Genomic DNA, 26,679 nt, shown 5'->3' with positions numbered 1-26,679 from the left:
TTCTTATTTATCCACCTGGCTTTTCTTTTGAGTCCTCCACCCCTTGCACATTTATCCAGCCCTCCAGCCACTCAGTGCTTGATTCACTGTCTCTCCTGCCCAGCCTCTACCTTGTGCTCCTGCTTAGAGCTTTCCCTATTTATATTCTTAACCTTTGCCTCCCGTTCCTCTGTCTCTTTAATCCACACATCAATCTTGTTTATGGCCTCCCTCACGCATTACCTGTGAGCTAATGCTGCCTCATCTCCCTGCCCTCTCTCCCAGGCCGCCCTCAGCTCTATCTCCCCCACACAGCAGGATGAGGAGGAGGAAGGGCCTTTGGCAAAGGAGCACCCAGCTGCAGGAACTCAGCATCCCACACTGTGGATGCATCCCCTCCCTGGTGCACTTTTTGCCCGATTTTGGGGGTTAGGCTTTGTCCTGTACAGAGGCAGCTGACAAATACCCAACCTCCTGCCTCCTTTCCCCTGGGGATGCTCCGGACCTGCCCACCCAGCAGAGGACAGTGGCTCTGGGGACAGAGCTCACCTTTCAGAGATGTTCTGAGATCGGTACCCAGGGCAGCTCTCCCAAGCTTCCAGGCAGCTGCAATTCCAGCCTGGAGCATCATCAGCTGACCCTCCTCGGTGCATTGTCCCCTTGCTACACCCCACTGGCAGCTTTGGCACCGCAGCTCCCTGCCTTTCCTTGCCCTCCCTATTCCCACTCCCCCACTGCATCCCACAAAGCTGCCTCACAGAGTCCAGCCTGTCATTTTTCTGCCTCCTCTCCTTCCCCAAATGGTGGGAATTTTCCTCTTGCTGATTCACGCCTCTGTCACGTCACTTTTTTTTTTAGCGCTGACGCTGGCTGTGCTCACCCCAGGGAAAGGCTAAAACCCCAAGCTGCTGCTTTGGGGACTGGCCCTCTGCCAGCCACGTGCTGCCAACTCAGCCAAAGACCTGCATCTGTGCTGAGCAACCCCAAACCTCTCCCAGGGTTGGGGTCAAATAAGGGAAATCTCAGGGCTTCATTTTCTCCCTACCTCCCTAATCCCAACTCTGGGCTCCCAACTGAGCCCTTATTGCTGGGTAGAGCACACTTCCAGCTGCAAACCACTCCCCACACCACCCCCTTTTTTTTTTTTTTTTTTTTTTTTTTTATAAAAATCCTCTGACTCTTCCCTTTGGACCAGTGGAGGGGCATAAAAATTTGGAGGGGCCCACGGACATCACCTGCATCCCTTCCTAATGGGATGGAACCGTTGGCAACCCCGGAAGGGTTTTGGGAAAAGGAAGCATCCAGAACCTCCTGCAGGCACCTTTTGGGGGTTTCAGTGGCTGGATTGGGTTTGTACCTCTGCTAATTCCTTCTGGCAGTCGTAATTGTGGGAATTTCACCCTTCCCTCTGTTTCTTCTCACCTCCCTCCACATTTGACAGATCCATCTCTTACAGAGGGATCTCAAGCACCACGAACAGCATCTCATGCCATGACGAGGACTTTCAACGGACTTTTCAATTAATTTCCTATTATTAGGTCTGTCTTTTACTTTTTGCTACTGAAAGGGCTCGGGAAGCATCCTCCTGCCCAAGCCACTGCCTTCCCAAACCCCGGCAATTTCAGCATCCCCGCCCTGCCTGCACACCTTGCCTGGGACGGGAAAACCCCACTGCGCCTTTCGGGGGCCATCCCAGCTCCGCGTGTCCCGTGGCCATCCCGGGGACATCTCCTCTCACCCCCATCGCCCTGATGAGTCCACAGAACAATTACCGAGTCACAAACCCCACAAAGTCCGAGTGGCTTTAGCTCGGGCTGCTGCGCCGCGGCGCAAATTGCAGCGAAATGGGGATTTTGGCATTCAGCTGCACCACCGTCATTACGGATAATCGCAAGGTGCCCCTAAGTGGGATGAGGCTGCGGGGCGCAAGGAGGAGGGCCGGGGAATGAAAATACAGTAATTAACGGGTAATTGCCGACTAACGAGGGGCGATGAAGGCTGCTGCCTGTGTGGGGAGGCGCTCGTGGGCTTGGGACACCGTGGGACACTTTTCATCTCAAATACACCACAAATACATCATAGATGAATGATTCTGGGTTGTTTCCCTCCGTCTTTGCACTAAATAATTTATTTCCAAGTTTCCGCGAGGGGAAGAAAGGGAAGGAGAAGAAAGGACGCAGCTTCCTGTGGGTGATGGCCGGGGCAGGCTGGCACCCACAGGTGTCACGAGTTTGCAGTGCCACGGCCATGCCGAACCCAGGGCTGGGGCAGCTCCAAAGGGGAGCAACGAGCCGAGAGTTTTCTCCTCTGCAGAGCCCTGGAGGAGATGCAGCAAGGCAGGACGCTCTTTCTCCCTGATCCTATTATCGGGGTGTCACCCACCGAGCCCTCAGGAGGGAGCCCAAGCCAGCCATGGATACATTGGTGCCTCTCTCCTTCAGAGTGAGTGCTTCTGTCAAGGTCTAGTGGCAGGGAATGTATTTCTGTAGCTGTCTGCAGGATTCAGGAGGAAATAGCCCCCAAACCCCTCACTTTTCACCTGAGTTTAATATTTAACCTAATAAGGATGGCTGGTGGTCCCTCCTGAGTTACAGGTTATTGTCTGTAGCATCCCAGAACATCCCACCCTCGGCTGCAGGACTCATCCCTGGATGGCTGGCAGGGTCTGGGCACAGCCACGTCAGCAGCTTAGTGGGATTTGAGAGAGGATTAGACACCAAAGAGGATAACAAGAGAGGATAAAACTTAGGGGGGATAAAAGACCCTGGCACATCGGGATGAGAGGCAAATACTAATTGCCTGGGGTTGGGAAGGCAGATTCCCTCTGGGAGGGTGATTTATGGCTGTGGGCAGGATGTTGCTGGGCCCGTGTACACAGACCAACTGATGTGGCTGCAGCCAGTGCCTTTCCCTAAAAGAAAAGCTGAGATTTCCCCCCAGTTTGGGGAGAGAGGTGTACACACTCATGGGCAAAAAAGTGCTTGAAAGGGAAAATAATTTTGAAGAAAGCATCCCCAGCTTGGGGTCAATTTGTGCTCCAGGGATTTAAGTCTGTTGGAGTCCTCTTTAATACGAGCCCAGTGTTGGCACTTAACGGGTAAATGATGAAGCCTGCTGTTTTCTGTGGCTTGGCATTCCCCAAATACACTTATTTTGGGAGGAAGGGAGCTCGTGCTGGGCTGAAACTCAGCAGCTCCTCTGGGCCAGCTCTGCAGGTGCCCCACATGCATGCTCCCTGCAGAGGCAGGAGCAGTGCAAACTCTAGCAGAGGGCTGTGCTGCCTGCCCCAGCTCCATCCACCTCCAGGAGCCAACCCGGGCTCGCTCCTGCCTTTTCCAGCTGCTGCAGGACCGTCCCTTGGCCGGGCGCGGCCGAAATCCCGGGAGAGCTCTGCCTGCAGCAGGCTGCGGGGCCCACACTGCTGGGGGCATGGAAACGAAAGCGGGCGGTGCCAGCCCGGAGCACCCGGTGGCCTGATGCCAGGCCGTGGCGTTGTGAAGAAGCCGTCGGGGCCAGGCCGGCACGGGCTGCGTGTGCCACGGCAGAGGAGCGGCGTGTGTGCCAGCGCTGCCTGCCTCTGCTTCGGGCTCCCTTCTCTCTGCTGGCTGGGGTCCTTCCCCAGCATGGGATACCTGGGGCTTCAAATCGGCACCCTGGGGTCCGGAGCAGCTCGGGGGGGAGAGAGGCAGGGATGCTCCGCAGTGCGGGCCCAGACTGCACATCCTCCTCGATCCTGCCGGACCTGGGACGAGAGCACGTCCCTGGGGCTGGGGCAGGGCCAGGCCTTGCAAATGCCAGGATCCACATCGGTGGGCCGCTGACTGGGCTCCTAAAATCCCCCCCGGCCAGGCAGGCTGCACAGCGCCTGGGTAGGGGCGAGCTGCCGGTGGCGCGCACGCGTGCGGGATGCGCGACGGCGCACACATCCCTCCTGCAGCTGTGTGCAAACACGGACAATGCTTTATTCTTCCCTGTGGCACGACCAGCTCCAGCTCTGCCCTGCTTCACCCTGCCCCGGGCAGAGGAGGAGCGGCTCTGTCCCAGCTGAATGGAGCCCCGCACCTTCCCCTGCTCCCAGTCGTGGCCCGCGGTGCTGCCTGTGCAGGACCCACGTGTGCAGCGTCCCAGGGCTGGTAGAAATCTGCTTTTCCCAGCTGGATCTTGCTCTGCCCTCGTGGGATCCCTCGTGAAGGTTTCTTTTTCTCCTGCAGTTACGCTGAGGTGTGAATGGGATATGTAAGGGCTGGACTGAAAGTCAGCTCTACTCCTGCCCGGGGGAAAACATGGACTGAGGCTGGGATAGGGATAAGTGAGAGATTGCCTGGGATTTAACAGGCTTTTTAAAGATCAGATGTAAACCCCAGCCCTAGCTCTTTAGAGTCATTAAATGTCCCCTGGTTCATTCTGCAAAGGGTAGGCACATTAACCTGCCGGCCTGGCCGCCCTCTGTTAACCACATCCTCATCACATGAACTCCCCTGACATTTGAAACTGCTCTTTTTTCCAAACCCGCTGCCTACTCTCATTCCCAATCCAACATTTTGAGGCTGGGCATTTGCTTCTTGTCATTCCTTGGCACAAATGATACTATGGAGGAAGAAGAAAAAATCCTTTACCGAAGCATGGGGAGTAAGAACACCTCCATCACAAAGAGGTTAATTTTTGCTCCAATTAATACGCTAAAACTGCAGGGAGAAGCCTTCCCTTGGGAGCGAGGGGCAGGGCAGAGCATCACCCCTGCAGGGCTCACACTGCCTGTTCTGCCTTCGCCACCTCTCTGCCAGCTCCCATTTCTATGGAAACCTGCCCCCCTCACTCCTTCCCCTGCCTGCACTCTTGCTAATTTAACAAAACCAACTTTCTGCTCTCCGAGGAGTCGCCTGGATGGAGAACGTGCCACTGGGACAGGCAGTGATGTCCCCCTGCCCGCCAGGACCTGGTAGCCCCTGTCCTCCACTAACAGGAGCCCTGCAAAGCTCAGGGTGGGTGCAAACCCCGACTGCTGCTCTCCTGAGCAGGGAAAGGCAGGACACCGGCTGATCTCAACACTTCTCATCTGCTCTGGGTCCTTTCCATGACTGTCTCTCCTCTCTCAGCCCTCCTTATCTGTTCTGCCCCCATCCCTCTCCCCAGCTTTGTTTACATCACTAAAACACTTGTCTAGGTCAAACAGTTTCCTGATAAACACATTTCCATTGATTGCTGGAAAGAGAATCTCCTCCAGAGCAGCACATTCTTTGCTCTGGGGATCAATAACCCCCAGCCCGCTCCTATCCCCCACTCCAGCCCTCCATCCGGGTGAGGAGGATGTGCCTGGGGACCCCCTCAGAGCGGAGGTGGGACTGGCTGTAAGATGTGACGCCTGAAGAGGATAAATGACCTGAGGAGCCTGTAAATGCCCCTGGCCTCCCCCACGCTGCACCCGTGGAACACAAACCCCTTCCAGCCGCTCCCGAGGCATCGGCCCCTGCACCCTGCCCGTGCACCCCGCTCCTCCTGCTGGGCCTGCCCACACAGCCCCATTTCAGGCTGCAAGTCAGGGGTCTTTGGGCCCTGCCAGGAGGCCTGGGGGGATCAGCAGGCCAGGGGCAGCCGTGCCGGTAATGCACTGGCCACGGGGAAGCTCGTGCGCTGCTGCAGCCAGTGATTTAGCTGTAAAGCCACGATCGATGCAGAGAAATGTAAAGGGGTTAGATATTTTGCCACTGCCACAAGTGCGATGCTCCCCGCGGTGCTCTCCCCTCCTGGAGCGCGTCAGGACTTCACGAATGAGGCGTGTGACCTGCGCTGAGACCCCTTGGGCGCCCACAGGGTTCACTCAAGAGGCTTTTGTTAGACCAAAACTGCTGAACGACGCAGAATTTGCTTTGATGCTTGGCCCACCTGTCCAGCCAGCGGTTCATCTCCTCTACGACAAAACACACACAGGGTCTTGCTGGGAAGCATCCCAGCCCACTGAACCTCACCATTCGGTGCAGGGAGAAAACAAATTCAATTATCATAATAAATAATTAATGAGACATAATTAACAAAGACATAAAAATTATAAATAATAATCTGGGCTAGGAAGAAACAAGCCCAAGTGCTCTGTAGGGTCCATACAAACTACCGGAGGCCTGACCCGAGGGAACCAGCAAAGCATGTGTGATGGAGCATAAGGAGCTGTAATGAATTCAGAGTTTCCACCAGGCTTTAATAAAATCCTTCTGCACAGGCTGTTAGGGGAACTGAGATGAGAGGTGAAAGTTTGTTATGGATTAGAAACTGTCTAGGAGACAGAGGAAAGATAAAAGAGCGGAGAAGCGATGAAGACACAGGAGGAGCTGGGGAGCCTGGGACGTCTCCTACGGGGCACCTGCCCTAGAGAGGGGCCTGGGCCGCGGTGGGGGCTGCAGGAGGATGATCCGTGCCCATTCTCAGGAGCTGGCTTGGTTTTAAAGCAGGAGCTAAACCTCATTCCTTGCCAGTGTGGGCGTTCATTCCGAAGGAACGCTGCCCTCGCTGCTGAGGGTGCTGATGCCATCTCCCTCCCGGCACCATCTGCCCTGCACATCCCCCCTATCCCCCCAAAGGCTGGCCTTACCCAGCTCAGCCTCCCGAGGCTGCCAGGCACCCTGCTGCTGGTCAGAGCCATGGCCCACAGCTCCAGCACGGGTCTGCTCCCAGCTCCATCCCGATTTTAAACCAGCAATGGCTCGGGGGGGTGGGAACACTTCTGCCTCTCCTTGGGGCATCAGCTTTGTGTCTATCCCTTTCTGGGAGGGCTGGGATGACCTTCCCCAAAGGCAAAGCAAGCCTCTGGGGTGCCCAAAAACTGAGGGCAGGGTGTTGGAATTACGGCCCCCAGCCCCCCCTGTCCCACTCAGCTTCACGTCCCCGAGCCCCCGTGTGAGAGCTGCAATCACCCAGCGCCTCCCAAACCCTGCCCTGCTGCATGGGGCTTTTAAATTGGATTGTGACAAACATTTAATACCTAATAGAGCTCACACCAGCGCAGTTAATTAAGAAGGTGACTAATCCAATTCACTCGTGGGAGAGCAGAGTGAGGAGAAGGAGAGAGGGAGGAAGGGAGGGAGCCTGCGTTAGTGAGGGGAGGGAGCAGGAGAAAATCAGTTCAGCTTCTATCACCTGTCATTTCATTTCGTGTGCGAACACACACGATGAAGAGGGACTTTCCTTGCCTGTTGCAAACTCTGGAGCTGCCGAGTAGAAGCTGAGCTGCCCCAGGCTCTGTGCGAGCTCCACTAGGGTGCCGGGCCAGTGAGGGTCTGGGAAACTCATGGCAGGTCGGATGCTGGCAGCTGGAGGCTCCTTGGGGCTCGGCCATAGAGGTGCCCGTAGCCCAAATCTTGGTTTTATTTTAAAGCACCCCCCAGGAGCTTTTCGAGCTCTGAAGGGGATGCTGAGGCACAGACACCGCAGAGATCCCCCTGCTCCACACGGGACCGCGCTGTGGGAGCGGTCCCAGGCACGTCGGGCTGGCGGAGCCAGCTGTGACAACATCTGTATGCCTCTCACACCCCGCGCCCCCGGAGTTGATAAATAAAACAAGTGGAGTTATTTTGGCCCCGGGGACGGGGCTGTCTCCCGGAGCACAGAGCGGCTCTTTCTCCGTCTCTCTGCGGAGCCCGAGTTCATTGTTATTCCGCAGCGGAGAACAGGACGTGGATTGAGCCGAGGTCCCCATCTGCGGAGGGCAGCCGGAGAGAGACTCTCTTCATATTAGCCCCTAATGGCATCAATGGCGCTTTTGAACGCGGCCCGGGGGAAACAAAAGGTCGCAGCGAGGAAGAGCGTGTGGGCGAAGCCGGACAGGGCCGGGGGGGCCGGGGACGGAGCCGGGGGGGCGAGGGCAGGACGAGCTGGGGGGGAGGACAAGGGGACAAAACGCGCATGAATCAGCTCCATCTAAACCACGTTTCCTACGGAGAGCGAGGCGGCGGGAGGGCTCCGGGATGCGGGCGGCAGTGCCACAAGCGGCGGCAGCGGGGACGCTGGAGCACGGCCCGGCCCCGGCCCCGCCATCGCCCCCCGCCCGTCACCCAGCGCGGAGGCAATTAGCGCTCATTGAGCACGGCCGGCAAAGGGGCTGCTGCCGTAAGAACGTGACGAGCAGACGGGTTAAAATTGGAGAGGAAAAGAATAAAAAACCGAGGCAGCGCGAAGGAAAACCAACCCAGGAGTGCCGCCAGTGGTTTCCCTGGGCGGCGCTGGAAGCACCCGCCGGGACCCCGCGGCTGTCCTGGGCTGCAGGCGGTGATGGTGCGCGTCAGGCGGGTGTGGGGAGGAGGCAGCGACAGCATCGAGGAATTAATGAGGAATTACACCACCAGCTCGTCCCTCCCGCGGCCAGAAAAGCCCCCAGGGTGCTCCCAGCATCCTCCCCCCTTGCAGGAAATAATTACCGAAGTTAAAATTATTTACTAAATGAGGCAATTCTCGGCGCGCTATCTCGGAGCCGTTTGCCTGGTTTACATTGTTGCTATTGCTACGTAATAAATTAACTGTGTAATTAAAGACAAGTTTAACGCCGATGCTTTGCAGAGGGATTTTCTTTCAAGTCTCTCCGCGAGCAGGAGCAGCCCGCGTTCCGTGAGGAGCCGCGGCCACGGGCAGGGCCCGGCAGAGCCAGGCAGGACCAGGCAGGACACTGATCCCCCGGACACGAGTCCCTCGCTGCCCCGGGGGACAACCACCAGATCGAAGGAATCCAATCAATCTGCATTTTAATTACCGGCCGCGCTCTCTCTGCAGGGACGCTGAGCCGTCTGCAGCGCGAGCAGCCAAAATCGCCTCGGGGGAAGCTCCCCGCTTGTCCCCGTGTTATTTAGCAGGGACACGGATGTGCTCCATCAACAGGACCTGTTCCCGACTGTGCTGATCAACCAAGCGAGGCTACAAAACCCCACGGGGATTAGAGGACTCATCCACCAGGAAAAAGGGGAAAAAAAAAAAAAAAAAAAAAAAAAAAAAAAAAAAAAAAAAAAGGAAAAGCAAACAACGCACTTTAGGAATCCACGTTTTTGGTGATTTCTGCTGACTAACGTGATTTCAGCCGAAACCAAGGAAGCCACCAGGGAAACAGGAGCTTCAGGAGGAAACATTTCCTTGTTGGGCATGGGGCTCTGGCACGGAGGATGGAGGGCACTGATCTCCAGCCGTGGGGACCGTGGGGGCCGTGTGACCGGGACACGCTCTGCCCCTCCCGCAGCTCTCCCATCCCGCTCCCAGGCCCCCGGCCCCAGCGCGGTGCGGGCAGGGCTCAGGGGTCCCCTCCCGTGCCAGCCGTGGGACGCAGAGCCAAAACCTCTCCCGTGCTGTTGGTGGGGGCAGCCGTGCCCCAGGTGCCTCCTGCGGCCCAGCGCGGCCCAAATGCACCGGGACTGACTCGGCAATCAATTCCCAAATCCCGGGCAGGCAGGCCGAGGAAGAGCAATTCCAGCGGGCAGCCGTGCGCTCCAGCTAAGGCAAAGAGAACGGCGTTCCCTCGGGACATCGCCAGCTTCCCGGGACACCGGGCGGGCAGCGCAAGGCTTTCTCCTTCCAGGGAAGGATATTTGCGCTTCAGAGGGAGAGCCGGCGCCTGGCACCCCTGCAGCTGCATCCCAGCCTTCAGCCCCGCCTGATCTCGAGTGAGACATTCCTCCCAAATGGGTGAGGGGAAGAGGAGGGAGCTGCCCTGGAGATGAAGGACAGAGCTGAATTGATTTCTCCCTCCTGTGACGCCCCTCACGAGTGGAGGGGAAGGAGAGAGTTCTTCAGGAGGACGTTCTTCATGAGAATGGCCATGGCCAAAGGACTTTCCTATGCTTGCAGTGGCTACAAGCATTTCATTTCCCCAAAGTGTGTGGGGTTTGTGACCTCCTCCAGCAGGAGGAAGAGTTCTGGCAGGGCCAAAGGAACATCCCACATCCACCCAAGGCCAGTTAACAACCCCTGGATAATCTGTCTAGCAATGACCCACACCACCACACACTGACAACAGGTTCCAAATCTTGTCTTCCCCGTGGTGATTTGCAGGAGCTCCATCCAAGCTGAGCAAAGAGACGGGGAGCAGAAATCCCTCCACAAAAGTGTTTATTTACCAAAAAAGATGAGAGAGAGGGAGAAAGAGAGGCAGGGAGCGGGGGGAAGTAGTAGCTGGGATGGTTTCTAACGTCCTGGGTCAAGCTGCCCACAAACCTGAACAGCTTAGAAGGAAAATGTTCATATGAAAATCTCTGCTCACCAGAACTCCTAGGGATGGGGACCTCTGCAGCCCTTTCCACCTTTACTGTCCTTTTTCTGGCGCTTTTGGGGGAATCCAAACCCCTTCCTGAACCCCAGCCTCCCCAGGGAGCATGAGGGGAGAACTGAGCATCCCTGGGATTGTCACCCCACCAATGAATCTGGCAGCACTCGCCCAGGGAGTATCAAACCCCACAGACGTGGGAAGGAGGGGATGGGACATGTGACATCCCGCAGCTGTGCCACCCCCACCTGCTCGTCCTTCCCCACCTCTGCCATCCCAGACGCTCAGCAGGACAAGCTCACCGTGGTGGCTTGGTAAAAGCTCGGTGTTTTACTGAAGGCAGCTGCTGGAAGCCAGGAGATGGCTTTGCTGCCTGCACCTTGCCGAGGCTCCTGCCCTGTGGATGGAAATTATGGAAATACCAGGCTTTGACATTTAAAAGTATCAAGGAAAATAGAGGGGGGGGGTGGGGATATGGTGGTGAAGAACCAAACAATTACCTGGAGCTCATCAAGAAGCTGCCGAGAGAAATTGTGATGGCTAATTATAAAGGGAAAATTAAATCAAGCTCTGAGGGGAAGACAACAAGCTGGGGGAAATAGGAAGGCACAGGAGGAGAGGGGGTCTCAGTCTGTGGATGGGAAGTTTGGTGCTGAGATTTTTCCAAGGAGGAATGTTCCTTTGACCATTTCCCAGTGGAAAGGGGCTCGCCCACTGACATTCCTCTGGCTAGGTAACAGCAGGCACGGTGGAGGGGAGATGCCCTTTCAGTTCCCACAGAACCCAGCTGAAGCACCTCCCCCGGGGGCTGTGGGAGTGGAGGCAGCCAAAAGGGAAAATCTTTAACAAAAGTCAGCTGGAATGGTGCTGGGCATCCTGGGACTCATTTCAGGCACACGGGGAAGCGAGACTGGACCTGCCCTGTGAGATATAAGAGTGGGGAGGGGAAAATCGGGAACAAGTGACAGACAAATGGCACCTACTGAACCCGCCCTGCATTTTCTATTTTATTTTTAAATTTCCTATCCCCATCCCTTCTGATTCCTTTATGTCATTTCTTGCGCAGTGGGGTGGGTGAGGGAAAAACCGGGAATTAACCACGGCATCAAACAACTCCTGAAGAGCTTCCAGCGCTTGCTGCCATGGAACTCAGCAGCCCCCTCCCAGTAACCCCAGCCGGCAACCCGGGCTTACAGAGCAGTACCCAACAGCTGGGAGCACCCAAGCAGTCCCACATTTCAGCCTCTCGGGGGTTTTTACCCTGGCTCTAGGATGCTGCTCCCCTGGCTGGGCCCACCTTAGGCACGGCAGCAGCATCTAACGCCATTGACATTTTGTTCCTCATTACAGGCGCAATTAAAAGGCGAGAGGATTACAGGCGCTGCCTGCACCGTCCCCGTCCCTCAGCTGCCTCGTGCTGCCTTTATCTCTTCTGCCTGGGCAGTTCCATCGATGAATTGACTTCTTCCCCTGCCTAATTTATGTCTCCTTTATGTTTGTTTATATAATAAGGTTAAACATCTACTTTACACCCTACATGCTTGTGCTTGTTAATTAGCGTTTTTGCTTGGGTTTTATTGCATTTGCTACGGGCTCTGACAAGATGAACAGCTCCTGCCCTGGCACAGGGTGTCCATGGGGCTCCCAGCCCTCTCCTTGCTCCTGTCCAGCCCCAGCCCACCCCTGCCCAGCAGGTCTGAGTGCCTGTTACTCCCCAGGAGCTGGGGGTGAAGCAGTCAGAGCTGCAGCTGGGTCAGAGAAGGGCTCCCATAGGATTGGTTTCTGCTTCTCAATACAGTTCTTGAGCTGTTTTAGGGGGATTGGGGAGCTTGGAGCACCACACTCAGGAGATCAGCAAGAGATCCATGTGATCCCCTGTGGCTGCTGCCCATGGTGACAAACTGCCCCTGCACCTTCAGCTTGCTGATGCTGACACCCTCCAGACGGGTCCCTGTGAGCAGGTTTGGGCTGCAGGGCTGGGCAGGGCAGGGAGCTCTCCAGGGGGGTGACTCTCCACCCCACAAGCAGCCTCACAAACGTGGGAGCCCAGCCTTTCCCTGCCTGCAGAGCCACCCCACAGAAACCTCGACCTCAGCCCCGAAACAAACTGGCTCTTCATCCTTGGCTTGCCAGAACTTACAGTCAAATCCCTCCCCAGCACCAGCACGATGAGCCCCAGCGGCCAGCACGGGCTTTTCCAACGTGGTTCTACAAATGGATCCACACGGCCCCAGGGCCCAGCTCTGCCCTGCGGCTGCAGCAGGAGCCCCAGGCCCCGAGCAGTCTTGCTCTCCTGCTGCTCTCCTGCTGCTTTCCTGCTGCTCTCCTGCTGCTCTCCTGCTGCTCTCCTGCTGCTCAGGTGCTGGGGACAGGACCCGCTCCTCCCCGCGGGCTGGCGGTGCTCCCTGCCCCGCTCTCCCACCGAGCCCCCCGTACAAACCCGGGCATTTGAACCTCATTGCCGTGAGCCCCCGAGATTCCAAGAAGCAGGCAGGCTCGTGCGGCCCCGAAGGCGCAGGAAAAGCCCCTGTGCCCCTCCTGCCCGCCTGCCGAGCCTTCTCCTCTGGCCCCTTCCCCGCGCCTCAGTTTCCCCGCCGGCAGACACGCGTCCCGCGGGGCCGCGATGCCGGGGCGGCCGCGGGGCTGCAGGAACCGAGCCCCAGCCCGGAGCCTTCCTCGGGCCGCCCGTGCCGGGCTCTGGGCTCGGCCGCCCCAGCCACGGGCAGGAGCCCGACGCCGCTCCCCGCTCGCAGGCACAGGGGCACAGCACAGGGACCCGAGCTCCTTCCCCGAGCTCCGCAGCCCCTCGCCGCTCCAGAAAGGATTCCCCGCCCCGGCTTCGCCTTCTCCTCCTCTCGGATGCATGGATTCTGTCACAAGCCGGAGCAGGTAAGTGCTAATGAAGCGCGCCTAATTAACGCGTCCCCTCCTCCAGATGCTCTGGCACCCCTCCGCCGGCGCTGACCTCGGCAGGCAGGCGCTCCGCTCGCCGGCCCTAGGAGTGGCAGCTCCGCACAGAGCCCGGGAGCGTCTTGGAGCCCGGAGCTCTGCCAGGGGTCAGCTCTCCTGCAGAACGGCACCCGTGCCGCTGGAGCGGGCGGGAGAGGAGGCAAACACCGTGTTCGAACTTCGGTCAATTAAAGCGGAAAGCCGGGGCTAAGGCTCAGCAGAGCCCGGGTGGGCTTCGCGCTCGCCGGCAGCATCCACGAGCGGAGGGAAGGGAAGGGAAGGGAAGGGAAGGGAAGGGAAGGGAAGGGAAGGGAAGGGAAGGGAAGGGAAGGGAAGGGAAGGGAAGGGAAGGGAAGGGAAGGGAAGGGAAGGGAAGGGAAGGGAAGGGAAGGGAAGGGAAGGGAAGGGAAGGGCTGCTCACGCTTGTCCCCGGCTCCTGGAGCTGGGGATGCTCGTTCCTCCACGGCCCTGCGGGGAGCGGGAGTCGTGGGCAGCAGGGAGGGAGCGGGCTGAGGAGGAGAAGTGGAGCCTGGGTTTGACGGGGAGAGGGTGGGAAGGAGCCCCCAGCGCTGCCTGCAAGGATGCAGCAAGGAGCCTCCTCCCTCCGCGAACCGTCTCCGTATGACGCAGGTGCCAAGAGCCAAATTACTTCAATCTCATTCCAGCTACAAAAGGAACTTGCAGAAAGTGCAGGCAGCCTTTACCACCCCCCAAAAATAACCAACACACCCCTTCTTCCCTCGCTCAGCGGCCGGGCCTGCGAGACGCCGGGGAGCGGAGAGGGAACCGCGGCTCCCTGCGCACCGCGCTTCCCTCCGCGCTCAACTCCGCGCCTGCTGCCCGGCCGGGGGCTGGAGAGGGGAAAAACACACAGGGCAGAGAGCAGAGAGCAGAGAGCACAGACAACCGGGCCGGGGCGCGGCTGGGATGCGCAGGGAAGCGGAGCGGGGAGAGCCGTGCCCGCGGAGCGCGGAGCTGTAACGCGGAGCTCGGAGCTGTGCCCGCGGAGCGCGGAGCTGTGCCCGCGGAGCTCGGAGCCGTGCCCGCGGAGCGCGGAGCCCTAAAGCAGAGCTCAGCGTCGCGGAGCGTGGAGCCCAGACTGCGGAACGCGGTGCCGCGAAAGCCGGAGCGCGGAGCTCGGGGCGCGCAGCTCAGAGCCCGGAGCGCGGATCGCGGATCGCAGAACTCGGATCGCAGAGCGCGGAGCGCGGATCGCGGAGCTGTCCGCGGTGCTGAGGGCACTCACCGGGCCGGGCCGGCTCCTTCCTCCTGCTGCCGCCGGGAAAGGCGCGGGGCGGCCCCGCTCCGCGGGTGCCCGGGCTCGGCCTGGCGCCCCGCCTGGCACCGGCAGCCTCCTCCGGCTGCTGCGGCCGAGAGGAGCGAGCCCGGCACCGCCTCGCTGCAGCTCCGTCCCCTCCTTAAATTTCAGCAGCTTCGTTTCCCCGCCACCCCCCGTTATCCCCCCGCTGTCCCCGCTCCGCGCTCTCCCGCACGCAGCCGCCTTGTGGGCAGAGGCGGCAGGAGAAGCCCGGGCGGCACCGCAGCATCGCCTCCCACCGCCCCCGGCTGCCCCGCGCCCCCCCGCCCCCGGAGACGGCTCCCGGAGGAGACAGACCGCTGGGAAAGGAGGGAGGAAGGGGAGGGAGGAAAGGGGGTAAAGTGGGATTAAAAAAAGGAAAAAAAAATAAAGTGAGAGCCAGCTGAGTTTGACCTCGGCCTTCCTGGGGTCTGGATGCGAACCGGCGCGGGCACAGAAATGGTCGGAGGGCTGGAATGCCTCTGCTGTGAGGGAAGGCTGACAGAGCTGGCGTTGGTCAGCCTGGAGAAGAGAAGGCTCCAGGGAGAACTTAGAGACCCTTCCAGTGACGGAAGGGGCTCCAAGAGAGAGGACTTTGGACATGGGTATGGAGTGACAGGACAAGGGGAATGGCTTCCCACTACCAGGGGCAGGGTTAGATGGGATATTAGGAAGGAATTCCTAATTCCAGAGAAGCTGCGGCTGCCCCTGGATCCCTGGCAGTGTCCAAGGCCAGGCTGGATGGAGCTTGGAGCACCCTGGTCCTCTGAGGGTGGAACGAGATGGTCTTTAAAGTCCCTTCCAACTCAAACCATTCTGGAATTCTGCAACACCTCAAAACAGGTGTGGGCAGTACCCACAGCTCTGGGTTCTGGCACCCCCCAGCCCCCCAAAGGTTAATTAACATTTTGGGGGCAGGTTGTTACTCAGCTGGCAGGTTGGGGTATCAGTTGTAGATGACAGCACAGGGGAACAGAGCTGCCTGGGGAGGAGGGAGCAGCAGCCACAGCCTCAGCAGGAGGGCTCAGGACCTTCCTGCTGAGGACCTTCCTGCTGAGGACCTTCCTGCTGAGGACCTTCCTGCTGAGGGCCCCATGCACTCTCCTTCCAAGCAGGATCATGGAAGAGCCATGGTGGCATTATATGCTGCCTCTGACCCGCTGCCAGACCTCGGGGAAGTGAAAAGATGAGTGGCCAAGCTGGCAGCGGGTATTTTTACACCCATCCTTACTGAACTTGGTTAAAAAGATCTGAATTCAGCCCTCCCAACTGCTCCCTGAGAGCCAGAGACCAGCCTCACCGAAACCATGTGAAATGAGCCTCTGTTCCCCATGGTCACTTAAACACAGCTGAGAGAGACTTTCAATGGAATTCTCTCCTTGCAGGTTGAGAGCCATTGAAGCTGTTTCTGAATTAGTGACAAATTCCCCCAATTACTGTTACACATATAATTACCATCCAGCAAAACAGTGCAGGAAGGATACTGGAGAGGCTGTATTTTAGCATATTTGGAGCACTCTAATTCCTTTTAACATCACAAGCTACCTGAATATTGAAAGTAATGAGCCTCCAAAAGCTTTTTGCTCAGCAATGAGTTACACTGTTGACAGCAGAAAGCATTTTTTCCCCAGCTGAGCTGGTGAACCAAAGCTGAGAAGAAAATTCCACCCGACTCTGCACAAAACTTTGACAGGTTTCCTGGCAAGCTCCCTCAGGTTCGAGACTCCTGTCCTGGTATGTTAAAACAGACCTTTTTCAGTCACAGGATCAAGGTGGTCCTAAATGGTCCATGACTCCTCAGATATGATTCCATGTCCCAATTTCCCCACATAGCTTTGGGTAAATTGCCCAATTTACCTCCTACCTCTGTAAAAGTGGAAGCTCAGTGAGAAGTATAAAGGCCATTAACAGAGATGAGCTGTTCAGCTCTGTAGGTAAGCACCCACTCTGATGTGTAGGGAGTCCTACACCTTCACCCAGACGTCCTACACAGAGTGAAACCCACCACTCTGAGGAAGCCAGCAGCGATTTTCCCATGGTCTCAGACACTGGAGATAACTAAACCTGGCTGACCCTCACCACCAGCGAGGTGGGAGGCAACTTTGCAGACCACCATGCAAAAGCCTGAGTTGGAAACGAGGCATTGCAGCTTTGGCTTTACAGACGTACCAGCCTGACAAAAATCACGTTCTTTGGAGCACGCTGGTGGAGAAAAGCCCAAGAAGCCGTATGTAAGCAAGATTGAAACAGCTGATGAGGCCCTCCTGGCTTTCTCCAGCTGGAGGAGTCACTCCCTGCCCTCCTTCACCTTCCAGCCACAACAAGGAGCCTGCAAGCCAAAGTCAAGGGCCCTGCCCCCAGCAGCGTGTGCTTTGAGCGTGACACACACCAAGGAGCATCTTCCCAGCCAAGCCCCTCAGAGCAGGGTGCCTGGCTGTAAGAGCCCTGTGCTCCAGGTCCTGCCAGGGGCAGGTGCAGGGGAAAGGCAGGGTCAGGCAGAGCCCAAAGCTGTCAGCCCTGTTTGAGGGGCCTTAATGAAACCTTAATGATGCTGAGGAGAGATAGACAAAATCCCCTGTTCTTAAATGTGCTTCAGAGCAAAGTGCACCCCGAAATGGGAAACTCGCTTGTTCTGGAGCCAACACAAGAAGTTTTCCAAGGGACGGTCTCTGGAGGGAAGAGCATGAGGCAGGGATGGTCTGAGGGGGTCCCTGGGGCCATGCTGGGAAGAACTAGAGACCTTAATTTAGAAAAATTATTTGGGAGATCGTTTCAAATCCCTTTTCTCTCTGTTTTGCTCAGGCTCATTTTGGGACTCTGGGCCATAATCACCCACACAGCACAGGCACCTTCATGTTTCACGAGCCTGCCCCGCTGATGCCAGTGGGAGTTGAGCCTCAGGGATACCCCGGGGGTTTCCATCACTGCAGTATTAGGAAAAGCCTTCTCCAGTGAATGAGACCTTCTGGACTGCCTGAAAGCCCCGAGATCTCTCCCCTGTGCAGTCCTGGGGGGATGCCCAGCAGTGAACCGCTGCTGTCCCCATCTCTCCCCTCCTGCTGCCCAGAACATCCCTCCAAAAAAAAAAGGAAAAAAACCCCAAAGAACCCTGTGTGGAAACAGATCTGCAGCCAGTGCTCACCCACTTCCCTGGGCTTTGAGCATCCTCGCTATTTCCCTGGAGGTGTGCAGCAATGGGAATTCTGCAGAAGTTCGGGAGATGGCTTTATTCCTTGTCTCTCCGCGGACGGCAGCCCCAGGGAGAGGCTCTTAGGCGGAGCCGCCGAGATCCCTCCGTGAGCGCCAGGGGCTCCCGGCCCCAATTACAGAAAATGAAACATATGTCTCCATTCACCCAGGCGAGGAATTAGATGTTGATCCGTCCCGATTCCATCGATTTCAGCTGTAGACGAGGCCGGGCAGCGCCCGCCCCTCGCAGAGACCCGGGAAGGCTGCACGGTCCCGGGGAGCTCTCCAGCCCGTTCTGGGAGCAGCCCGGGCACTGCAGCCCCTTCCAACCCCGCGGCGGGATGCTCCAGGCTATGGAAGGATGCTTGAGCCTGGGGGGGATATCTGGGGACCTGGGGTAGACGTTCAGCACCTTGGGGGGTTAGTGGGGCCACGGAGGGGGGAAGTTCAAAGGGCTCTGGGTGGATTCTGGAGTTTCTAGGGTGGAAGGCTGGAGACCCGGGGTAGATCCGCAGGGCTCTGGGGAGGTACTTGAAGGCATGAATGGGGTGCTCAGGGCCCTGGCAGGACGCTCAGAATTAGGGGGGCTGACAGCAAGGACTTGCAGAATACACAGGGCTCTGTGTCTACAATAAGAGGGAGCAGCACACTGTAAATCAAAGGTGATATTAAAAAGGTTTGATTCTAATCACAAGAGCAATAAACCCTTCAATCAAAGCCTCCAGATTATCTGCTATCACACAATGGTTCACTGACTGTGAGCACTGGAAGGGGAATGGAGAATGGCAACAGAGCCAAAAAAACATCCCACGAAACAGATGTGAGCTTCACGGCAAGGCAGCTCAGGTGCTTTATTAGTCCATACCAACAGGGCTTCAATCCTACTGGGGATGGGCTGGGAAAGCCACTCCCCAGTCCACTCAAAGAACTCCTTCAGTGCAGTTTGTGTTCCCAAAGGAGAGGAGAAAGACCTGGAGATGCTCCAGCGGTGGGAAATGCAAGCGAGCTCTGGTGGGTGGTGTGCTGCAGCCACAGCCTGCGCTGCCCCTGAGGCTGTCTCCATCTTGGGCCTTGCTGGGGAGAAGCAAACACCTCTGCTGTGAAGCCGGGGGGAGTTTGTCTCGTCATGACTAAACGGTTTCTAACGTTCTACGTGTGAATAATAAATATCAATATTATAGAACGGCATTGATGCGAAGCCCAGCTGCTGCAGCAGGAGTGTTAAGCCAATGTGTCTCTAACACCCATTAGGAGAGGAGGCTTTTCAGAAAACATCCAGTAGACCCGTGCTTAGGGATCACCGGGAGCACACCAGAAACCAGATGGATTCTTTGATTTTGCACGTTAAGGACAGGCACAGCTTCGACGCTGAGAGCACGGAGACACATCGATCCTGAGGGGCACAGGGGACGTGGCGGCTCCTGGCAGTGAGCGCTGCTCCTGTGCCCCTCTCTGTGTCCCCAGGCTGTCCCTGGGCGTGCCAGAAGGCAGCAGTCACCCCCGGGGCACGGCCGAGGTTGGGTACTGCCGCTGGGCGAAGTGGGTGCAGAGCTGGGCCCCCTCCTTGGGTTTCAGGGCGCTGCTGGCAGGGATTTCCCAGCTCCTCCCTGGCATCAGCTGTCTCCCAGGATTTAACAGTCGCTTTCCCGCCAACCTGTGCCCTGACACAGTCCCAAATTCCTCTCCATTATGTTCGAGAGGGCTGTGCCCAGTCAGTTGAGGAGAGGAGCGTCACCCTGCCGCGGCTCGCGCTTCGGAGGGTCCCTCTGGGAGCCCAGAGCCCAGTGGGAGCCGTGGCCAGGCTGTGGGGCAGTGCTGTGGGGCAGCGCTGTGGGGCAGCGCTGTGGGGCAGGGCTGTGGGGCAGGGCAGTGGGGCAGGGCTGTGGGGCAGGGCTGTGGGGCAGCACTGTGGGGCAGGGCTGTGGGGCAGGGCTGAGGAGCAGTGCTGTGGGGCAGGGATGAGGGGCAGCGCTGTGGGGCAGCGCTGTGGGGCAGGGCTGAGGGGCAGGGCTGAGGGGCAGGGCTGAGGGGCAGGACTGAGGGGCAGGGCTGTGGGGCAGCGCTGTGGGGCAGGGCTGAGGGGCAGGGCTGAGGGGCAGGACTGAGGGGCAGCGCTGTGGGGCAGCGCTGTGGGGCAGGGCTGAGGGGCAGGGCAGTGGGGCAGGGCTGTGGGGCAGGGCTGTGGGGCAGGGCTGAGGGGCAGGGCAGTGGGGCAGGGCAGTGGGGCAGGGCTGTGGGACAGCGCTGTGGGGCAGGGCTGAGGGGCAGGGCTGAGGGGCAGGGCTGAGGGGCAGGGCAGTGGGGCAGGGCTGTGGGGCAGCGCTGTGGGGCAGGGCTGAGGGGCAGGGCTGAGGGGCAGGGCAGTGGGGCAGGGCTGTGGGGCAGCGCTGTGGGGCAGGGCTGTGGGGCAGGGCTGAGGGGCAGGGCAGTGGGGCAGGGCTGTGGGGCAGGGCTGAGGGGCAGGGCAGTGGGGCAGGGCTGAGGGGCAGCGCTGTGGGGCAGGGCTGAGGAGCAGCGCTGTGGGGCAGGGCTGAGGGGCAGGGCTGTGGGGCAGGGCTGAGGGGCAGCGCTGTGGGGCAGGGCTGAGGGGCAGGGCTGTGGGGCAGGGCTGAGGGGCAGGGCTGAGGGGCAGGGCTGAGGGGCAGCAGATGGCCCCTGATGGCAGGGGGCTGTCACCCCCAGCCTCAAAACCTGCTGAGAACTGGGGACGCAACCCCAGAAGAACCCCGAAGAGCGGCTTTCTTGGCTCACCAGGATGGAGGCTGCAGGCAGGAGCAGGGAACTGGGGCAGGCAGGGACCAGAGAGCTTCTCCTTCCTTTGCTATCCCGAGGCCATTCCATGCAGAGCCACTGGAGATCTCCCCCTGCCCTCAGGGCCAGCCCAAAAAGAGCGCTTACCTAAGCCCAGGCACTTGCACCCTGGCACAGCACAACAGTTCCCAGCTTTCTAAACCACACTGGCTGCTCTGGGACATTGTCTTCACTGTCTTCTTCCCCCTCGGTGCCACTGCTCACAGCAGAAGGTGCAGCAGCAAGGCCCGAGCTGCCCAGGAACGCCTGGAGCCCCCGGGCAGGCGGCTCCGGTCGGGATTTTGTCCCTCTTTGCCTGTCTGGGGTTAAGGTAATGCTTCGTCATTAAAGCACCGTCCCTGCGATGAGCCTTTGCCTTCTCGCCCGTCAGCAGTGCCGGGCACGCAGACCAACTCCATCACAGGGACGAACAGCCCTTAACAGCACGGGCGAGAGGCGAACAGCCTCCGGGGGCTCACAACAAGCCGTGCTGAAGCTCCTTGGAATCTTCCTTTGGAGGCATTCACCCGAATTCCCGGCTCCCGAGGAGCAGCGCTGACACGCCCCAGCCCATGCCATCGAAAGCCGTGGCTTTGCATCCCACCAGAGGAGGCTCTGCGGGCCCCCAGGAGACAGCCCGCTGTGGAAAGAGCCACGGGGGAAACGGGCACACGAGAGATGCTGTTCCCTGGCTAAACGCAAGGGTCTGAAATCCTGATTTCTTACTGCAAACAATCATCGTGTGCTCTCGGCACAGCCTCTCTCTCCTTGGGGGCAGCCGGGCAGGGACAGTCTCCGTGCCCCTGGGCAGAAGAGGACAACCCCACCCCTCCCAGCCCGAATTGCCTCCTGCTCCTGCTCCTGAGAGCCTCGGGGGTGCTCCGTGCCCGGGACACAGCGGGCTGGAGATGTCCCCTCACTGCCTGCACGGTGCTGGGCTCCCTCCTCCTCCTCCTCCTCCTCCTCTTTCCCAGCTCCGGTGGGAATTGCAGCATACCTCAGCGACACCAGGACACATGCCTGGGCATTTTTAAAGTGCAAAATGCCCTTTAGCGCTGCTATTGCCACGCACGAGGTTTTTTAGATGTCACAGGGATGTAGTGAAATAATTAAAATCCGTGTTCAGACCTTAAATCTGGTATTAAAATGAAACTCCGGCGGCTCCAGAGCTGTGCAGAAGCTCCACAAAGGAAGGATCCTTAACCCCACGTGTCTGCCTCGGGAAAAGGCCGTGCCATTCTGCCTTTGCCAGCAGCTTGGGCACATCCCGAGTGCTTTATGTTCCTCTCCAGGCTTACTCCTGCAGGAACCAACACGTGTGTGGGGCTGGCACGGAGGAAAGCTCCTGCCCACTTTACAGTTGGATAAAACTGGTCCCAGAAGGAGTGACAGGGATGGTCACCACCCCAAACACCTCCTTTGCCAGCAGATGGGGGTGGGGCAGCCAGAGCAGCTCAGGGGGTCCGGCCCAGCTGGGGGCATGAGGGGGGCGCTTGTCCTGCAAGGAACCAGCACACAGGTACTGGAATTTCCATCACTTGGCTGCACACAAGTTGTTAGGGAAAAGAAGATAAATAAAGATAAATGGAGGAGAGCTGAGCATGCTGGCAACCCTTCTCTATCATTCCTTTTCTTCCCTAAGCAGATCAAATTATGACCTGGAATCACTGAATACATATTTTATTATGTGGATAATTTAAAGGATGAGGATGAGACAGAGAATTCATAAGGTTCAGTCATGTTAGAAGACAAAGAGTTCCCATTAATCTGCTACAAGGAAAAAAGCTGAACAGGAGAAGAGTGGGGGGTGTGGACAGGTTGTAATCGATGCTATCCTCTCCTCTCCTCTCCTCTCTCTGGGTGAGCTGGGGCAGGCAGGGATGTCTTCCCCACTAACACCAGGCACAAGCTGCTTCTGAAGATCTCACAAAACAGATGTGGTGCTCCAAACTCTTCCTGGCCCCACTGCCCTTCACTAGCAATGTAACCCCATCATTTCCCAGAACCACAGAATGTCCAGGTTGGAAGAGTCCTCCAGGATCAGAGTCCAACCCAGCCCCAACACCTCAACTAAACCACGGCACCGAGTGCCACATCCAGACTTTCTTTAAACACAGCCAGGGATGGTGACTCCACCACCTCCCTGGGCAGACCATTCCAGTACTTTATCACCCTTTCTGTAAAAAACTTCTCCCTAAAATCCAACCTGTGTTTCCATTGGTGCAGCTTGAGGCAGTGTCCTCTTGTTCTGTCAGCTGCTGCCTGGAGAAAGAGACCAACCCCAGCTGAGCACAGCCACCCTTCAGGGAGTTGAGATCCCATTTAAAGAGCTTGGAAATCAGCTCCCCTCCTCAGTGCCGAGCTGGGGAGCAGGGCATGCCCTCTCCCTTCCCCACAGCCCCGGGGAGGGCTGTGCCATGTCCCTCCCTGGGGCTGTGCCATCACGGTCTGCTGGGCTTTGGCCCGTTTCACCTGCCCGGGCGCGCGTCTGGCGCCAGCTCGAGCGTGATGCTCTGGTGACTTTGAGGGGTCAGCCCCACTTTAGCTCCCCCCAGCATCCCCTGCCCCATTCAGGCATGGGTTGTTCTGCTCTCTGCAGATCAATGCCAGCTTCAGGATGTTTTCTGGTCACCGCAGGACCAGGAAAGAGCCGTCGGCTCTTGGTAGTTGTTTTTGTAACTATACTGCAATAAACAAAATAACTCTCTCTTGCTCCTGGGTAGCTGAGCCCTGGCACCATGCTGGGGGTGAGGGCTCATCCCTGGAGGCAGCAGCCCAGCACATGCCTCTGACCCTGGACACTGCCCATGGCACAGGAATCTCTGACCCTGGACACTGCCCATGGCACAGGAACCTCTGACCCTGGACACTGCCCATGGCACAGGAATCTCTGACCCTGGACACTGCCCATGGCACAGGAATCTCTGACCCTGGACACTGCCCATGGCACAGGAGCCTCTGACCCTGGACACTGCCCATGGCACAGGAACCTCTGACCCTGGACACTGCCCATGGCACAGGAATCTCTGACCCTGGACACTGCCCATGGCACAGGAATCTCTGACCCTGGACACTGCCCATGGCACAGGAATCTCTGACCCTGGACACTGCCCATGGCACAGGAGCACTTGGCCTGGCGCCTTCAGACCAGCTCCTGCTCAGTCTAAGGAGATAAAAGGAGTGTGTTTTCCCTCTTAAACACCCTGAATGGTTTCAGGAAGATTTTGACAAGTCAGATTAAGCGCTGTAATCAAGACAAACTTGTTGTTGAAATAAGGCCCCTAAGGACAAACTCAGAGCTGCTGAGCATTTTCCCCACCCAGCCCCGCACAGCTCCCAGCCCCAGCGGCAGACAGGTGCTGGGATCACACCTGCACCATGAGCTCATCCTCCAGTGGTCCCTGTCCTCTGTGGGGTCTGGAGAAGGGGACACAGGTTCCCCTGCCTCCACACCTCGGCCCATTGGAGCCCAGCACTGCGCTGGCTGGCCCCCACCGGGAGACTCCTGATGGTGAGGGGGTCACGATGAGTTCATCTTGAAACAAACACTTCTAGTTCATGGACTGAACGCTCCTGGGGCTGCAAGGGCACATGAGTGCTTGTGGGCTTGGGACTCACGTTGTGCTCACGCTGCTGGCTCCGTTTCAGCTGTCATGTGCTGGTCCTCAGGACTCCCAAGGACAGCCTTTACCTCCGAAATGATTTCCCCTATCTGGCTGAGAGGATCTTGTGAGACAGTGTGCTCCCCAGTTCTTGGATGGGTGGAGGCGCTGGAGGGATTTCAGGGAGGATGATGGTGTTGGAGACGCTCGTGGCACTCACTCCCCTGGTATTCATGCAAGCCTCCACCCCCCAGTTTTAGGAATCAAACGAGCATTGAGGTAATACAGCTCCCCGAACAGATGTGGGAGACACTAGAGGAGGCAGAGCTGAGGGGCAGATAAAACCTGCCTCTCTCTGCATGGATCAGAGGTTTTAGGCAAGCAGCCGCCAGAGGAGATTGGTTTTGTCCCCTCGCAGCCCAGCGATGGCGGCAGGCACACCGCAAACGTTCCAGCGCAGGCGGATCAGAGGCGGTGACGGGCGTGTGGAGCCCTCCTTCACCTGGAATGCTCATGATGCAGCGAGCCCTGCGAGATGCTGCAGTCAAGGAGAGGTGGAGCCACCCTCTCCCCTTCCCCTGCATACCCGTCAGGAAAGTTCACACTCGTTTTCTTTCTCACATTTTATTTCTAAATGACATCAAAAAACCCATCGTTTTCTTTCCCCTCCTAGGAAATTTCCCTGCTGCTTGATGTTGCAGGGCAAATTCTTGTCCTGCCACTGCTGTGTAACAATGGCCAGCCATCAGGCAGAGCCAGATTTAACATGTGAAAGCTAAGATGGAGAGATCCAAAAGGTTTTTGGCAAGACCTACTCAAATGTCTGGTTAACACATAGAGCAGAGAACTCATCTTGCTGTAACCCAACTATTTTAAAATTAACTTAAGAAGAGTTTAAAGATTTGACATAGCCAAATACTGCCTTGTAACTGAACAGAGATGAGATGAACATCACTTCACGTTTGCAGCTCGCTCTGAAAGCAAAATTAAAGCGAACCCTGTGGTGATGGTTACCAGAAGGCCGGGGGAACAGGTGCTACAGGTGCTTCTCCAGGAGACAGATGTGGGCTCTGGGCCTTATGCCACTGATGCTGCTCGAGTTTGTGGATTCCCAGGGTCTCAGGCACACCTTCCCATGAGCCAAACCTCTCAGCTCCCCGGCATTTAAGGCAGGTGACACTCCCTGGCCTCTGCAGAGGCTCCACCCATGAACACGTGCAGGACCTCAGGACATGGTCTCCACACTGCTGAGAGGAAGGAAACCCCTCCCTGAGGTCAGGTGAGGAGCATCCCATGAGGCTGGCCTCCAGGAGAAGCCTCTGCAGGCAGCGGTGGAGGCTGGCAGGAGGCAGGATGCAATCACCTCCTCCCCTGGATGCCTGCCAGGACACACCGCGAGCCGCTGACGCACCAGAGGAGTTCTTCGAGGCAAACGCTCCACTCACCCCGGACTGCTGCAGGTCCTTGCTGGGCATTTCTGGCCTCCAGAAAAGCAGCGAGAAGGGAACGAGGACTTTTGAGCTGGAAAGGAGTTAATTTGCCTTCCCAATTATCTGCTGATGTCATTACGACCTTCCATAGTTACACAAAATTACCCTAAACAAACAAGGCTCCACTCGGGCCGAACGCTGGCATTAGCAGCTGGCCACACTCACTGCAGGAGAGCCCTGACATATTGATATTCATTTACATTTCCCACTGCCCATCATTTTCAGTTCCCTCCAGCACTGAATTTTTTTAGCACTGAGGCCTGTTCCCGCTACTCTTCTGTTAAATGCTTTAAAGTTAATTGAAGGCGCTGGCTGGCCAAAAAAGGTTTTAAATTCCCTTTCTCAAAAAATCTGACTCACCTAACACCTCTCACAAGGACACGAGAGCTGGAGGCAAAACTGTTCTGGGGCAGCTTCCAGTCAAGGCCTTTGTAACCTGGTTTTCTCAGAAGAAGAAAGTGAGAATAAAGACTCCAAGTGCCCACCATCTGCAATTAACTTCCACGAGGAGTGGTTAAGTGCTGGAACAGGTTCTCCAGAGGGATTTGGGAATCTTCTATCCTTTCCTGGTTGAGTTGTGAACATCTCCAGGCCCTGAAAAACCTCATTCAACTTTGCATGAGCTCTGCTCCGCACAGGGGGCTGGACCAAAGACCTCTGGACATCCCACCCAAACTCAATCACAATGCCCCGACTCTAAAAGGCAGAAGACCTGGAACCATTTGTTGAGTCAGTGACTAATTAAAAAAATATTGACCACGTGCTGTTAAAAAAACCCCCAAATAAAATTACAGTAATTATATACGACTTAATTTGTCAACTGTGAAGAGTTACCTGAAGGAAAGCAAATTAAGGGGATTAAAATAAGGAGCATTACCTCTTGTGACAAAGAGACGAAGGCAAAAAAATGCCATTAACTCGTGTTTATGAGCTGCTATGTTTCTAATTAGGGCCAGACACCAAATTTGCATTTTATCTTGATTGAAACAGAATGAAAACTGAAAAAATAAAAGCGTCCAATGTTAAACAGCTTTCCCTGTTTAATTCAAGGAGAAACCTTACAGCATTCAAAACAGCTGCTTTTTTTTCTTTCTGTTTTAAAGATCTCGGCTTTGTCAGAGCAATTTCAATTTAAAACACAGAGGATCTTCA

The 26,679-nt window shown here is 57.2% G+C and overlaps 1 protein-coding gene across 3 annotated transcripts in view; it reads right to left on the bottom strand.

The window, feature by feature from the left end:
• Window positions 1-14,490, bottom strand: part of TNR (tenascin R) — a 74,163-nt gene extending 59,673 nt beyond the window's left edge. For all 3 annotated transcript variants that reach the window (XR_005702271.2, XM_040073651.2, XM_040073652.2), the window contains exon 1: window positions 14,406-14,490. The gene's annotated coding sequence lies outside the window, so the exon portion shown is untranslated. The remainder of the gene's footprint in view (window positions 1-14,405) is intronic.
• Between the last annotated feature and the right edge of the window lie 12,189 nt (window positions 14,491-26,679).

The sequence above is a fragment of the Hirundo rustica genome, chromosome 9, assembly GCF_015227805.2.
Source record: "Hirundo rustica isolate bHirRus1 chromosome 9, bHirRus1.pri.v3, whole genome shotgun sequence".
NCBI lineage: Eukaryota > Metazoa > Chordata > Aves > Passeriformes > Hirundinidae > Hirundo > Hirundo rustica.
This window is presented reverse-complemented; position numbering and strand designations above follow the sequence as displayed.